The sequence below is a fragment of the Anomaloglossus baeobatrachus genome, chromosome 4 (assembly GCF_048569485.1).
Source record: "Anomaloglossus baeobatrachus isolate aAnoBae1 chromosome 4, aAnoBae1.hap1, whole genome shotgun sequence".
Classification (NCBI taxonomy): Eukaryota; Metazoa; Chordata; class Amphibia; order Anura; family Aromobatidae; genus Anomaloglossus; species Anomaloglossus baeobatrachus.
Window position 1 is genome coordinate 651,924,535 of NC_134356.1, and position 17,378 is coordinate 651,941,912.

Consider the following 17,378-nt stretch of genomic DNA (forward strand, 5'->3'; position numbering starts at 1 on the left):
GATCATCAGCCCGGGTGGGGGACCAGAGTACAACCGGCCGCGGCGGCCGGCCACCAGCACGTTGGTTTACCAAAGGACTCGTGTGATTCTGAGTCGCCCACCACAGCTCTGCAGCATGATACTGCGGAGACGGCTCTTGGGGGATACTTTCTGTCCACTGGTCAGTCAGGTTTTCTTTTTATGAAGTCGTGACGCCACTCTCGATAGTTGCGGTCAGGGTTGGGAGACGGCCACTGCAGTTTAACGAGCGTCTGGGGCTGATGGTATTGCAGTCGGGTGGTGTGGCCTCCCGAGAGTGAGGCTGGCCCCAGGTGTTTGGGTGTATATGCGTGGAATCACAGGTCGCAGAATGACTCAAACACAGTCCAGAAAGTCTTTTAACTTGTTTACTCACTTTTGGTTGTTTCTGTGAGATGCCCGAGCGATACCGTGATAACCAGGTGGAACCAGGAATTCCTGCAGGCCGTTCTGAGGGTAGCAATCAGCTCGCCGTCCTTGCACTCCTTTTGTTTGGGAGGACCCCTTACTTGTAGTATGGTGGGATTCCTCCAGGGAAGCTGTTTCTGACTCCACTCCCCTCCCTGGCCCGTCTGCCAGCAGCATAGACCTTGGTGAGATGGGTTCTGGCCCAGTCCCCTTGTGGGTCCCCTTGTTGCTGCTTGGGCTCAAACTCTGTGTTTCTGGTGAGGTACCGCAAGTATCCTCACCGGCAGGTTGAGCAGCTCCAGATGATTAGATTTCTGCTCTGGGGACCTGTATCCCCGTGCGTGTCGGAATACCAGCGGTCCCCGTACTCGGCCACCTCTCTGTAGGTGTCTTTCAGGCTGACCTACAGGTACCCGTTCTCCCCCGTTAACAGCTACCACAATCCGCAGGGTCTGGCTAGCATGGGTGTACGTCTGCTCCCTTCCACACTCCTGATCACTCTGCTCTAGGCTGCTTGCTCCTCCTTCTTTTCCTGTCTGCCCTGCTTCTAGCTTCCAGCCCCTCCTCTACACCCCTTGCAGGGAATTGAAAGTTAACCTCTTCAGGGCTACCCAAGGGTCCCTTCTAATAGTGTGAGAGACCTGGTTGCTAGGTGTTTGTATGTGCACACCTCATCCTGGCCTTTGAAGATTACCTGGAAGCACTTCCCCCAGCATGGGTGCAATACTCTGTCGTGCCTGACCAGGTCAGGGGCGCCACATTCCCCCTTAGTTATCATCAGCACGTCCTCGGGCTGCAAAGACAAGAAGAAAAGGGTAAATACAACTTTTCCCACACAGGGGGAACTATTTACATTTAAACATACCACGTACCATTTCACACCACCCACAAGTCCAGTTCCCACCCAAAAACTCTTCAGGAGACAGGTCACCAGTCGCTTTGGTGACCAGGTCTGGGCCAGCTCTATCCCAGACCTTTCCTCCAATCTTCCTCTCCTGAGGAGGGTGGTTTAAGGTAGGCCCCATAAACAGGCGTGCCCGCTTCTGAGTGTTGGAGGGCAGGCCCCATAAACAGGCGTGCCCCCTTGTTGGTGCAGAGCCATGCCCCTCAACAGGCAGACTCTGAGGTTGGTACCAAGGAGGTAACTTTTTACAATGCGAGAGTTTGTGGTTATAGCCAGTTCATAACCTGTGGTCCATTGGTTAAGGTGCACATAACCAAGTGCAAAGAAAACATTTTTAAAGAGTTCTCACAATAGTCCTTGTGGGCACATTCTTAAACGTTACTTAACTGTAAACAGGTTAAACATTACATGTTATACTGACATTTTGGACTAAACTGTACTCTCTCTATACCGTAATGGGGGCTGACCAAAGTTGCTGCGGGTTGATCTACGCAGTACTATGCTGTCATCTGTCTGAGGTTATGTCCTCCCACCCGGTGTATGTCTCTCAATGTGAATGATAGGTGTACTGGGCGCTGATACCAGTGCATGGTCTTCTGATTCAGCTTCACTTGGCTCTTCTAAGTTCTGAACAGGTCCTTCTTGTTCTCTAACTTCTTCTCTGGGTTGAGGGAAGGTGATTACTGGAAATACAACTGCTCCATTGTATAGAGGCCAACTTGCAGGAAAATCTCCAAGTACAGTATGGATCATCTTTTCTCTCTGTTCTTCAACTGGCGAAGGGTTGGAAACTTCTTCAGGGATTCTTAGCTGTTCAGGGCATCTCTTAGGGTGGTCTCTGAAAACCACAGCTGTTGTCTTTCCTCCATCTTTGCTGATGAGGCATGTCTTTTCATGGCTGAGTGTTGATGGTAACACAGTGTAGGGTTCTGCTTCCCAGTGATTGTCGAGTTTATGACGTCTTCTCTTTCTCTTGAGGACTATGTCTCCTGGCATCAAAGGAACAGCAGGTGCATTTTGATTGTAGGCTTTTTCTTGTTTCTCCCGCTGCTGAGTCAGGCTTCGCTCCACACACTCTTGTACTCGCTTGTATTGGGCTTGGCGGGTGGAATCCCAGTCAGCATATTGTAGAGGGTCTTCGTGGGTCTCAACTCCCATTTTCAGATCTACTGGGAATCTTCCAGGTCTGGCCCTCATCAGGTATGCCGGTGTGCAGTTCGTGGAACTCACAGGGATGTTGTTATACATATCCACCAGGTCAGGCAGCTTTTCTGGCCACTGGCTCCTTTCTTCTAGTGGGAGAGTTTTCAGGAGGTCGAGAACAATGTGAATCATCTTTTCGCACATGCCATTGGTCTGAGGATGGTAAGGCGTGGTACGGATCTTCTTGCAGCCATAAAGGTTACAAAATTCCTTAAACACCTCAGCTTCAAAGGCTGGGCCTTGGTCAGTGAGCACTTGATCTGGATAGCCATGTGGTCGACAGAAATGTGCCTGGAAGGCTCTGGCTGCAGTCTGGATTGTCAAGTCCTTGACTAGTACTACCACCAGGAACCTGGAGTAATGATCAACCATAGTGAGAGCGTAGTTGTAGCCTTATCTGCTGGGCACCAACTTTACATGGTCCAGGGCCACGATCTCCAGGGGTCATTTGGTTTGGATTGGCTGGAGCAGTCCTTTCCGGCTGTGACGGTCTTTTCTTCTAAGATTGCAGGGCCCGCAGTTTCGACACCACTTCTCTAGGGCAGATCTCATGTCCACCCAGTAGAATCTTGCTTTAAGTAGTGCCTTCAGTTTCTTCCAACCAAAGTGGCCTGCGCCACAACAGTCGAAGAAACTAGAAGAAGTGTGGACCAAAATCACACCAGAGCAGTGAGAGAGACTAATGAAGTCCTGTGGCCACTGATGTGTTTTAATGAATTCCAACTGCAAAAATAATTTTCAGCTCAAAATATGTGGTTTTAATAAAGAAAATTGCCCCTGGATATGTCCACCTGCTCATTCTCTGTATAATTACATCTCGGTCTATCTCAGTTAACTGTTTGTATACCATATAAAATATTACATATTTTATTTTTTTCTATAACTTACTAGTTATTGAATATATTGATGCATTACCCAACATTTAGATGATATTTTCCATTCATTGTGAACAGTAATGTTGTTAGAGTAAACAGCGCCGAGCTCATATCTGTCGCTTCATACCATACGGTCTGATACTGATATCACTAGCTGAGGTCTATCAACAGCAAGCAGCAGAGTGGCGCAGCGGAAGCGTGCTGGGCCCATAACCCAGAGGTCGATGGATCGAAACCATCCTCTGCTAGACATTTTTATTTTTTAATTTTTTATAACAGCAAAATTTAAACCAAATATAAACAATAAAGTGAGTAAGATCAGAGAATGTAATAAAGCAAAAAAAATGAAATTATAAAAAAAAAAAAAAAAACCTTCTTCCGGCATGCTTGTCTTTGTACTGTACCTTTCTGCAGTATACTGCTCAGGTTTTCAGTTGTCTCTGTGGCGCAATCGGTTAGCGCGTTCGGCTGTTAACCGAAAGGTTGGTGGTTCAAGCCCACCCAGGGACGGAAGAACCTTTTGACACTAAATTGGTTAATTTGTTTTTTGTTTTTAAACATAAAATTGCATTTTATATATATATACTAGAAGGTGGCCCGATTCTACGCATCGGGTATTCTAGAATTTATTGTGTAGTTAATGTATGATTTTTGTTATATATATATATATAGCTGTTGTTGTGTGTAGTTGCCAAGTGTTTGTGTAGGGCGCTGTAAGTGTTCTGGGTGTTGTCTGGGTGTGGGGGGATGTGAGAGTGGTGTTGTTTGTGTGTTGCGTTGTTTGTGGAGGGATGTGTGTCTGCAGCGTTGTGTGTGGGTGGTGCTGTGTGTGTTTTGTGCAGTGTGTGTGTGTTGGAGGAGTAATCCTGGAGGTGAGGAATATAATAGGAGGAGTAGTCCTGGGTAGAGAGGAGATTAATAGGAGGAGTAGTCCTGGGGGGAGAGGTGTATAATAGGAGGAGTAGTCCTGGGGGGAGAGGAGGATAATAGGAGGAGTAGTCCTGGGGGGGAGAGGAGTCTAATAGTAGGAGTAGTCCTGGGTGGAGGAGTCTAATAGGAGAAGTAGTCCTGGGGGGAGGAGTCTAATAGGAGGAGTAGTCCTGGAGGGGGAGGGGTCTAATAGGGGGAGTAGTCCTGGGGGAGGAGGAGTCTAATAGGAAGAGTAGTCCTGGGGGGAGGAGTCTAATAAGAGGAGTAGTCCTGAGGGGGAGGAGTCTAATAGGAGGAGTAGTCCTGGTAGGAGAGGAGTCTAATAGGAGAAGTAGTCCTGGAGGGAGGCGTCTAATAGGAGTAGTCCTTGAGGAGGAGGAATCTAATAGTAGGAGTAGTCCTTGGGGGAGGAGTCTAATAGGAGTAGTCCTGGGGGGAGGTGTCTAATAGGTGGAGTGGAGTATAGGGGGAGGGGAGTATAATAGGAGGAAGAGTAGTGGGGAGAGAGGGGGATAATAGGAGTAGTAGTCCTGGGGGAGGGGAGTATAATTGGAGGAAGAGTCCTAGGAAGAGAGGAGGATAATAGAAGGAGTAGTCCTGGGGAGAGAGGAGTATAATAGGAGGAGTAGTCCTGGGGAGAGAGGAGGGTAATAGGAGGAGTAGTCCTGAGGGTAGAGGAGTATAATAGGAGGAGTAGTCCTGGGGGGAGAGGAGTCTAATAGGAGGAGTAGTCCTGTATTGAGAGGAGGATAATCGGAGGCGTAGTCCTGGGGGGAGAGGAGTATAATAAGAAGAGTAGTCATGGGGAGATAGGAGTATAATAGGAGGAGAGGAGTATAATAGGAGGAGTAGTCCTGGGGGAGGAGTCTAATAGGAGGAGTAGTCCTGAGGGGGAGGAGTCTAATAAGAGGAGTAGTCCTGAGGGGGAGAGGAGTCTAATAGGAGAAGTAGTCCTGGGGGAGGAGTCTAATAGAGTAGTCCTGGAGAAGGAGGAGTCAAATAGTAGGAGTAGTCCTAGGAGGAGTCTAATAGGAGGAGTAGTCCTGGGGGGAGGTGTCTAATAGGTGGAGTAGTCCTGGGGGATGTGTCTAATAGGTGGAGTAGTCCTGGGGGGAGGTGTCTAATAGGTGGAGTAGTCCTGGGGGATGTGTAAGAGGTGGAGTAGTCCTGGGGGGATGTGTCTAATAGGTGGAGTAGTCCTGGGAGGAGGCAAAGTGTGCGGGGGGCGTGGCCGAGCGGGCATAGTGTGCGGGGGCGTGGCCGAGCGGGCATAGTGTGCGGGGGGCGTGGCCGAGCGGGCACAGTGTGCGGGGGCGTGGCCGAGTGGGCACAGTGTGCGGGGGGTGTGGCTGAGCGGGCTGGTAACCATAGTTACCCGATTGTGTACCATGGTTACCAGCGTACGCTGGCTCCCTGCACATGTATGCCGGGAGCCGGGGTAAACTAGTAACCATGATACACATCGGGTAACTATGGGAAGCGCTTCCCATAGTTACCCAATGTGTATCATGGTTACCTGCTTACACCGGCTCCAGCACAATCCCAGCATAGCAAGGTTATGTCTCGACTGAGTTGACGGTGTGGGCTCCTGGGAGTGCAGCAGTCACCTGGAAGTTGGGGCTCCGTTTGGGTTCGGGGAAAGGAGCGAGGCCGAGCGGGCGATGCGTGCGGAGGGTGTCGTGTGGGGGGCGTGGCCGTGTGGGGGCGTGGAGGAGCTGAGCAGACAGACAGACAGAATAAGGCAATTATATATATAGATGTATATATGTGTATATATATACCGTGTTTTTCCAAAAATAAGACACTGTCTTATATTTTTTTTGCCCCCCAAAAAAGCACTAGGGCTTATTTTTGGAGGAGGTCTTATTGTTGGAGAAACACGGTTGGGGGTAAGTTTACCCCCCAAAAAAGCAGAACCCCCCCCACTTCCCAGGAGACTCATACTCACCAGTCCAGGACGTCTGCGTGGTTCCCAGGTCCTCCAGTGATCTCCGGTCGGTGCTGCACGCCGTCCTACCCTGCTGCTGGCTGACACGCTGACACACACAGAAGATCCCAGACACACACAGCAGATCACACACAGACACACACACACAGCAGATCACACACACACACACACAGCAGATCACACACACACACACACAGCAGATCACAGGCACACACAGCCGATCACAGATACACACATCCGAACGCAGACACACACAGCTGATCGCAAAAAACACAGCCGATTGCAGACACACACACACACACACACACATCACATCACATCATATCACATCACATCCAGTACTTACGGCAGTAGGGAATGAAGCAAGTCACGTGTGCGGCCGTAGGTCCTGTTCGTCGCGCTGCACTGCACTGCCTCTCAGGATTCTCCCGGCGAGAAGAGATCGGTGTCGCTGGATGAGGTGAGTGTGTATGCGATCCAATGTGTGTGCGATCCGATATTTGTGTGTGTGTGTGTGTGTGATTTGATGTTTGCGTGTGATCCGATGTTTGTGTGTGCGATCTGATTATGTGTGCGATCTGACTGTGTGTGCGATCCGATGTTTGTGTGTGAGATCTGGTGTGTGTGTGTGTGTGTGTGTGTGAGAGAGCTGATGAGTGCGGGTGAGCGATCACTGCAGGTCCTGCTGCTCGGCGTCTGGTGAGTGTGATTGCCGGGTGCCGCTGTATATAATGAAGTGTCCTGCAGTATCTGTAACTTTTTTAGCTGCACGGACATTTCATTATTGATCCGTGACTAGGGCTTATTTTCGGGGGAGGGCTTATATTTCAGCCTTTCTCCGAAAATGCTGAAAATCCCTGCTAGGGCTTATTTTTGGGGGAGGTCTTATTTTTGGAAAAACATGGTATATATACACACAAAGTCTCCCATATTGTATACACAGCACAGACCGGACACCATTCGGCCTTGTAGATCTACACCTCCTGGTGCGGACGGCATATTGTGTAATTTTATAGGACGTAAAACTTGTCAAAAATGACTTAGTTATAAATTTAAAAAGTCCTCAAATCCAGAAAATTGTGGCAACAAAAACAAGGACTAAACTCCTAAAATAGATTATTGAGCATAAACACATCTAGATGAAAAAGACAGAAAAATAAAATGTCTCTTAAAAGCATAAAGTTAGTTGAAATACACTGCAAATAGTTAATGTAGTATAGAAAATAACTCACAGATAGTGAGACATGTACCGACCTTACATGATACATCCTCGACAGTACAGCTGCATAAAAATAATGAGACTGTTGAAAAGTGTCATGGCTCTGCCAGACATGATAATGTGTCATCAAAACAAAATTATAAACAAGCATGGCTATGGAAAATGCCATGCAAAATAATTAAGATGATATATACAGAGCATAACTCCGGAACAATTAATGAAATGCAGGAGAAAATGGAGTAAAAAGATTCACATCAATTACCAATGTTCAATACAAAATTACAAATGTTTATTAATAACAATATTAAAATGAGAATCCACAACCGTAGAACAACCAATGTCCATATTTAACAGTAAGTGATCCGTACATAGCAATACATAGATAAAGCAAAGGACGCAAATAATATAAACGGACCAGAAATACAGTCAGATGGTAATGACTAAATACCCCACGTAGAGAGTAAGAGGGGGACAATCTGATCAAAGGTCAAAAAAATTATTGTAGGTACACCAAAATATTACAGCAGCAAACCTTAACTAGCATCATGGAGGTTCAAGCAAAGGGACAATATGACCAAATAACCATCTATGATTAATCAAATATGACCAAGTAAATGCAGAGACCCTCGTGCATGCTAACCAATTAGGTATAAATATGTTGTGGTGTACAAAAAATAGTTGACCATGATCAGATATACATTACCCATATACTCACAGTGTTGGGTAGTCAGAGGACAAAGCTTATCCAGAGCAAAAGAAGAAAGGAGACCTAACGTACGTTTCGCTTCTTAAAAATAACCAAATACATGGCTTCCGCAGAGATCACGGACCAGCATCTAGCTGCAGGATTTCAGGTATGTTTTACTCAGAAAGGGACAGAAAAAAAAACGTACTGCCCGATTCATCAATACGGACATAGTTCATGCCAGTCCTGACGAGGAGCCGTGCTGGAGTCAGATGCTTCGGATTCATGAAGAGGTGGATGCCTCCTCATGAATAAGGACCAACGGAGACATGGCATCTGTGTGCTCCTCACTATTACTGGGTTATTCCCATCCCCTACCCCAATATATAGTAGGTATAATAATATTAGCAAACATCTCCTATTAGAAATGTAGTATACACTGGAGATCAAAATTAGAGAACAACACACAATTTCCTAAATGCTGCGGTCATTGTGTTGTCCTATGTGATTATATCCTAACATGAGGAAACTCACAGTATTTTAAGCTTATTTCATAAATTGAATTTATTGTAAAGCAAATAATAAAAATGTAAAGGGGATAAATGAAAAAGAACACGGATCAAAATTAGAGAACACTTTCAGATACCTGCAAGTTATTGATGTTAATCTGGCACCTGGTGCTAATTTCCTTAATTATCTGACAAACCCTATGTAATTGACGGCCTAACACTGACTTTGCAAAAATAGTGTGCCGTTCCAAAGTGACTGAAACCCTCCAGCAGCAGGTTGTCTACATGAAGGTCAAAGGGGTGACCCTATCAGCCATAGCAAAAGAAGTTGGTCGTTCCAAGTCTGTGATTTCGAGAATATTGCATCTTTAAAACATCACAAACTCACGTCCTCCAAGAAGGCTGGAAACCCTCGAAAGACAAATGCAAGAGAGGACATGATAATGTAGAGAATCTCCATGGGTAATTGTTGCAACACTGCAGCTGGAATTACTCAGCAGTTCAGCATTGAACAGGGTAAGGATCTGTCTCATCATACAGTCTCATGATGTTTAAGAGCATTTGGACTGAAAGCCCACTCTACAGTGACCAAATCTCTCATTAGCAGAAAGAATCAAAAGGCTAGACTCAGCTTTGGTGAGCAGCATGTTGTGTGGACAGAGGAGAAGTGGCCCATAGTTAATTTTAGTGATGAAAGCAAGTTAAATTTGTTTGGGTCTGATGGGAAACATTATGTTCATCGTCAAACTGGGGAAAGACTGAACCCACTATGTTAAGAAGTCAGTGAAAGGCGGTGGAGGAAGTGTCATGGTTTGGGGAATGTTTTCTGCAGCAGGAGTTGGACCTCTCATACTGCTACATGGCAGAGTGAATGCAGGTGAGGATCAGAACTTTCATCAACAACACGTGGTTCCTTACTTGCGCTCATCATTCAGGCAGTAATTTTCAAGCAGGACAATGCCCCCTGTCACAGAGCAAAATGGGCAAAGCTGTTCCATGAAAAGAAAACATTGAAGCAATGAAATGGCCACAGCCCAGACTCCTGATCTAAGCCTGATAGAAAACGTCTGGAAAATCCTTGGTGACAAATTTATGGCCAAAAAGCCCACAACAGACAAATAACTGTGGAAGAGACTGAAAGAAGAGTGGAACAAAATCCCACCAGAGCAGTGTGAGAGACTAGTGATATCCTGTGGCCGCAGAAGTGCTGAAGTCATTCACAGCAATGGCCGGTGCACGTCCTAGTGATTGGTGACCATCCACATTTTAATGACATGAAACGCTATAGCAGAAGACCTAGGAGGACCCCACTGCTGACACAGAGACATAAAAAAAGCTAGACTACAGTTTTCCAAAATGTATGTCAGTATACCAAAATCCTTCTGGTAAAGCGTCTTATTGACAGATGAGACCAAGATAGAACTTTTTGGTAAAGCGCATCATTCTACTGTTTACCGAAAATGGAATGAAGCCTATAAGAAAAGAGCACAGCACCTACAGTCACATATGGTGGAGGTGAGAGATATTTCCAGGTTGTTTTGCTACCTCTGGCACTGGGTGCCTTGACTGTGTGCAAAGCATGAAATCTGAAGATCACCAAAGGATTTTGGATCACAATGTAGTGCCCAGTGTCAGAAAGATTAGTTTGTGTCCTACGTCATGGGTCTTCCAGCAGGACAATGACCCCAAACATACTTCAAGAAGTCCCCAGAAATGGATGGCAACAAAGTGCTGGAGAGTTCTGAAGTGGCAGCAATGAGTCCGGATCTAAACTCCATTGACACCTGCGGAGAGATCTTAAAGTTGTTGTTGGGAGAAGAGAAGATGCCTTCAGATCTGAGAGACCTGGAGCAGTTTATAAAGAAGAGTCCAAATTAGAAGTGAGAGGAGTAAGAAGCTTGTGGACGGTTATAGGAGGCGATCAATTGCAGCTATTTATTCCAGGGTGTGTACAACCAAATGTTAAGTTGAGGGGGACAACAATTTTGCCCATTTTGGCGGTTTTGTATGAAATTATGTCCAATTTGTCTTTTACTTCTCTGTTATTTTTATGTTAATACTCACAAAAGAAATAGACATATGTATAACAAAACGTGTAATTGCAATAATTTTTCTCAGAGAGATACATCATTTTCTGGAACAATTTCAATGGTGCCAAATTGCCAACACTTTCGGCCATGACTGTATACACGTCTCGCTACTACAGCGCTCTGTCACAGATGATGTTTTCTGGTTCATGTACTAACGCAGCATTTCTTATTTTGGTAATTTTGAGAAACGGGTTATATTTTGTGGGGAAACAAATAGGAAAAAAAAGAATAAACGTTTAACTGTTTGTGACTATTTTTGCACAACTGTTTTACTCGTCCAACGTGACAACTGTATTTGACGCCCCCAGACTGCAGACTTCTGCCACATTTGGTTCATGTAACTCCCTAGCATTTCTTATTACTTCCTTTTGGGAAAGGTTCCATAAATAGGGTTGAAAATTTGATAAAAGTGTTGCTCAAAATGTATGGAAACAATGGCAAACAGGGTAGTGTTATAGAACAAATATATACCACGGTTAAAGTGAACCAACCACGAGCAGTTCTGGGTGTATATTGCTAATCCCTGCCTAACTGTCCCTGTATACACTAGCATAGATAAAGAGATCTGTAGAAAAAGTATCTTGAAAGACCCTTTATGATATGCTAATGAGGCCAGTGACTGGTTGCAAGGGTGTTAGTTTTCACGACTAGTCCACCCTCTTAGCATGTTAGCATGCCCACAGGGGCGTCCTAACATGCTATTCAATGCCCATTGCCCAGCATCATTGGCGGTGATGCACATACCTGTGTCCATTGTCACCGCATCAGACTCCAGGTTTAGGGTCAGTGCGCATGATCAGAAGTCCCAGCACTTTCGTTCCTCGTTCCTTGGTATTATGAAGTTGGGTGTACGCGTCTCTGCTTCAGAGAGGTCTAGTGCGCATGCCGGATGTGCTGAGGATTGCTGATCATGTGCACTGCCCTAAACCCGGCGTTTGAGGCGGTGACAATGGACACAGGAATGCGCGTCACTGCCGATGAAGCTAAGCATTGAATAGCATGTCAGTACCCCACTGGGGGAATGCTAACATGCTAAGAGGGCAGAGTAGTCGGGGAAACTAACACCATTGCCACTAGTCTCTGCACTCATTAGCATATCATAAAGGATCTTTAGAAATACTTTCTATAAAGATCTCTTTATCTATGCTACTAAATGCAGGGATTGGAAATATCACCCAGAACTGCTCGTGGTTCCGGGTGCATATTGCACCTGACAGGTTCCCTTTAAGAATGTGGGAACTTTTAACACTAGCAGATGCACTGCAGGCTCCAGATGTCATCTGGGCAGTAGCGCTACCAAACTGTAGCTACAATTGGTCTTGCTTGCTTCTGGCAAATATATTATTGTGGGGGAACAGGAGGATGTCCTGAAATAAATGACACATTACTTATCTCAGTCACAGCAGGATGATGTTATCTCTGACAGCGACACTGTCAGTTTGAGTTAATTATCTCACAGAACGGTCTCAAAACTTAAGCTGGTGTCACACATAACGACGACGACAACGACGTCGCTGCTACGTCACCATTTTCTGTGACGTTGCAGCGACGTCCCGTCGCTGTCGCTGTGTGTGACATCCAGCAACGACCTGGCCCCTGCTGTGAGGTCGCCGGTCGTTGCTGAATGTCCAGCTTCATTTTTTGGTCGTCACTCTCCCGCTGTGACACACACATCGCTGTGTGTGACAGCGAGAGAGCGACGAAATGAAGCGATCAGGAGCCGGCACTGGCAGCTGCGGTAAGCTGTAACCAGCGTAAACATCGGGTAACCAAGGGAAGACCTTTCCCTAGTTACCCGATGTTTACGCTGGTTACCAGCCTCCGCCGCTCTTGCTGCCAGTGCCGGCTCCTGCACTGTGACATGTGTTTGCAGTATGCATCGGGTAATTAACCCGATGTGTGCTGCAGGAGAGCAAGAAGCCAGCGCTCAGCGCGGCTCCCTGCTCTCTGAACTGTGACATGTAGCTGCAGCACACATCGGGTTAATTAACCCGATGTGTGCTGCAGGAGAGCAAGGAGCCAGCGCTAAGCGCGGCTCCCTGCTCTCTGAACTGTGACATGTAGCTGCAGCACACATCGGGTTAATTAACCCGATGTGTGCTGCAGGAGAGCAAGGAGCCAGCGCTAAGCGCGGCTCCCTGCTCTCTGAACATGTAGCACAGCGACCTTATGATCGCTGCTTCTGCTGTGTTTGACAGCTAAGCAGCGATCATAACAGCGACTTACAAGGTCGCTGTTACGTCACCGAAAATGGTGACGTAACAGCGACGTCGTTGTCGCTGTCGTTTAGTGTGACACCAGCTTTAGACTCACATATGACTAAGATCATTTCTGGACTTTTTTTTATCATTTTAAAAAACAGGTCAGTGCACTGTATTATTAAATGGGCTATTGTGTAATACTGTGTTACCATCGATTTGCATGATGAGATCACTGAAATTTAGAAGACATCTTTTCAATGAAATTGGATTGCCAGCAAATAATTTTGATGTTCTGCAAATACAAATTTCAAAAGATTTGACCATCTTTGCTAATTATTGTTTGTACTTTGACCTAGTTGTTTTATACTTTTATTTTTCAAAATATGGTTATAGGTTTTTTGTTTTTTTTATTACATTATTATTTTATTTAACAATTGTATTACTTCAGTGCTATCACTAATCCTAGTCCAAAATGTAACCTTAAGCATAACCCTAACTCAATCACTAGTCCTAAGACTAAACTTAGTCCTTTACCTAAGGCCCCTTTCACACGTCAGTGATTCTGGTACGTTTGTGCTTTTTTTTAAACGTACCAGAATCACTGACATACGCAGACCCATTATAATGAATGGGTCTGCTCACACGTCAGTGATTTTTCACTGCACGTGTCTCCGTGCGGCGTACCCGCGTGTGCGTGTTTGCCGCACGGAGACATGTCCATTTTTTTCTGGCATCACTGATGTCCCACAGACCACGCAGTGGTGTGGTCCGTGAAACACGTGCCAGAAAAAAACGTGCTTTTAAAATAAAAAACATTTTTACTCACCCGGCGTCCAGCGATGTCCTCTGCAGCCCGTTCTCCCTGCTGCTTCTAAGCCGGCTGATTACTGCCGACCTGGAAGCAGCTGCTGCGGGGGTCACCGCCGGCCGGATGCTGCACCGCGGGAGCGATCAGCACCATGGACAGCGGGAGCGGGCGCAGGTGAGTTGATTTCTAAGTGCAATCACGGAGAACGGAGCCCGGATTGCACTTAGACAACCCCCGTGTGCCGAGATTCACGGCACACGCAGGGACATGTGCGTGTTTTACACGCCAGTGAAAAACGTCTGTTTTTCACTGACGTGTGAAACGGGCCTAATACAAATCCTAAACTAATATCCCTAAGCCTTACAGAGTTAAAAAAAAAAGTGTAAAAAATAGTATCGAATTATGTGTACTGCACTTGATTCAATACAGTCTTGAATTTCCAGTCAATCACAGTAATGCAAGTAACCAACATGGCTACGACATTACCATGTATGGCAGGCAATCCTCGCATGTTTATTGGCTAACAGTTGCGAAACATGCGAGGTGGGGATTCAGACATGGCGCTCAAGCACCCGCGATACGAGGCTGAGTAACAAGATTCTCCAGCACCCTGACACTCAATCGAATATTGAGCAGTCAAGAGCACGCTCGTGAAGGAAGGGGGCGCTAGGCCACCACAGTCCCTCGTTAATGGTCCCCTGGTTGCATGTTCATCACTGTGTAGGGTGCATGGCACTTACTTGCTCTGTAGGACACCGTCTAGCTCTACGTCCACACTTGCAGGTGTTGCCCGACAGAGTTCACATCACATCAGGGTCTTTCTAACAAAATAATCTTTATGAGTTGCATAGCAGACAAGTTGTTTACTGTCCTTTCTGTCTGACTCAGGTTTTCCTTCCCTTTAGGACTACCGTATGAACGCAGTGGCAGCCCTCCTTCCATCTACAGCTCTCACTTTGGGTGCAAAGGCAGCTTCGTCGTTTCCAGGCTACCGTATGAGCAGCAGCCTCTCCTTTCTTCATCAATGCCCTCAGAGTATCAACGGCACCCCAGGATCATCCCGTATGCCTAGATCCAACTTCGCGTTCAAATCAAGCCATGGTGGCTTCACCAGGCCCGCCGAGATGAGCCTTAACCTACAGACCTTTTGGGATTGGCCTCAGGTTTTCAGAACCGACCCTGGCAGCCAGGCCCATCTCCTGTTAGGCAGAACTTTAATTAACTTCCTATCTCAAAATGCAGGTTTTGCCACCAAGTATTAAGTCTTGTTTGCCAGAGGGATTAAATACTTATTTATCTCTGCAAAATGCAAATAAATGCATAGAATTTATACAATGTGATTTTCTGGATTTTATTTTGGATATCTCTCACTGTTAAAATTACCCTACCCTTAAAACTATAGACTGTTCATGCAGTGTCAGTGGGCAAACTGACAAAATCAACAAGGGACCAAATACTTATTTCCCCCAATGTCCCATATTATTTCATATTACAGACATGGAATATACAGCATAACCAGCATCTACATTACAGGGCTTGACCAGCCCCTACACTCGCTCATCATTAGCCATGACATTTTTGTACTCTAGAATCATATAGTTATGAAGACCTCCCTTCTCCTCCACCAGTTTCCTACAATGATCATTCACTTAGAATTTACTTCTAAAATTTATACACAAAAGTCCGAACACTGAGAGATCAGACTACAGCTGCTGCTCATAATCTGAGGAGGGAGAGGAGGAGGAAGCAGAGTGAGAGAGAGAATCACACATACACATGCTGTAGCTTTCTAATCTTCTATCACAGCACACACCTGAAAATATTTGGTATAACTCATTAAGGCTAGGGCCACACGGGGCACTACTGCGATCCTTGCATGACACTCGGCTCATGCTGGCAGCACAGTGGGAGCCGAGTGTCATGCGAGTGTCCCTGCGACTGAGGTCCGATCATGCCATCGGACCTCAGCTGCGGGGGACGGGCCGCCACTGAGGAGGGGAGGGCCAGTGCTGAGGAGGGGCGGCCCGGCACTGAGGAGGGGCAGGCCAGCGCTGCGGAGGGGAGGGAGGGATTTATCTCTCTCTCCTCCATAGCCGGCTATTGACATTCTCGCACTGCACTCGCGGTACACCGGTGTACCGCGAGTGCAGTGTGATCTTTCTCTCGCTCCATAGATTTGAATAGGTGCGAGAGAGCGTCTCGCATTATAGTCGTAGCATGCTGCGATTGTTTTCTTGGTCCAATTGGGGCCAAGAAAATAAATCGCTCATGGGTGCTGGGACATAGGTTAATATTGGTCCGAGTGGAATGCGATGCGATGTTTTATCGCATTCCACTCGGTCCAATTTCATGCCGTGTGGCATAGGCCAAATACAGCCGCTACTTCACAGGGAACCAGATCTTTTTCCTATGCAAATACTAGTGTATGGGAGATACAGTACCTTAGAAGATAGTGTCCATCCACTCTGGATCTGAGCTCTGAGAAAAGTACTAAAGGGTAAATGGAAAAAAATGCAAAATACAAAGCATAGAATGGACAGAAATAGTGTTATCCCTTTTCCAGATACCCAGAGCAGCGGATTCTGAAAAGTCATCCAAAAGTTTTAGTAACTCTTTAATGTCTAATGTATGTGAACAATAATATCATTGTTTTTACATTTTATAAATTTATTTTTTTTTGTGTATTTTTTTTATAATTTTGCTACCAATTCTGTTCATTTTTTTTATTATTTTGTATTATTATTATTATTATTATTATTTTTAAATATTATTTCTTATTTACATAATGGTTATTGTCACATGGTATTTGGCTCAAAATTTGCTGAGTGTCATGGCGGCATCAGATGCTGTTCAGAAACAGACTCTGACATGCCACACTATGCTTTCTCTGGTGCTTCTGAGTTGCACAAGCAGGCTCGGGCGTCTACCGGCTGTGTGCCCATTAGTCATCGGACTAACTGGAGATAATTTCTGCTAGCCTGCTGGTTATCTTTCAGATCACACGTTGTGGGAGACCTATCACAGTTACTTCCTGCCTTTTCAAGATGGAGGAATCTGTTTTCCCATGCCGACTATAGCTTTTGGTAATCTGGTCCGTGTGCTGTTGAGTTCGTGGTACTGGTGATACATTGCATGCTGCTTGGTGTGCTGTGGAAATCCTCTCTTCATCTAGTTATTTCCTCCCTGCTCTTTAATTCTTCCTTATAACATATTGTCTTGTATCCCCCTGTGTGCTAGCTGTGTGATACAGTTTTGGTTTCCCTGTTTGTCCATATCTGTGGGTTCAACCACTCCTCTCCCAGCCTTCCCCTGGTGTGGGGTAGAGGGGATATTAGATCAGGTCTGTACAAAACCACGGCAAGGAAGGCGGCCCAGACATCTTCACCATGAGACGTACCTCTGGAATCAGGGACAGGTAGGGCCCTCTTAGTCCGAGGGCCAGTTTAGATGCCCCGGTACCCTGTTATCCCCTGACAGTTATCTAGTCATTGAATTTACAATTTAGTAATGTAAAGCTGTAAGGTACTTCAAATTTAGATACTTTTATAGGTTTTCACCCACCAGGTGTTAGTAGTGGAAT

General features: G+C 46.0%; 1 non-coding gene across 1 annotated transcript; it reads left to right on the forward strand.

The window, feature by feature from the left end:
• Positions 1-3,844: 3,844 nt before the first annotated feature.
• TRNAN-GUU (transfer RNA asparagine (anticodon GUU)) lies at positions 3,845-3,918 on the forward strand. The gene has a single exon. It is a non-coding gene; the product is annotated as a tRNA-Asn (tRNA).
• The last annotated feature ends 13,460 nt before the right edge of the window (positions 3,919-17,378 follow it).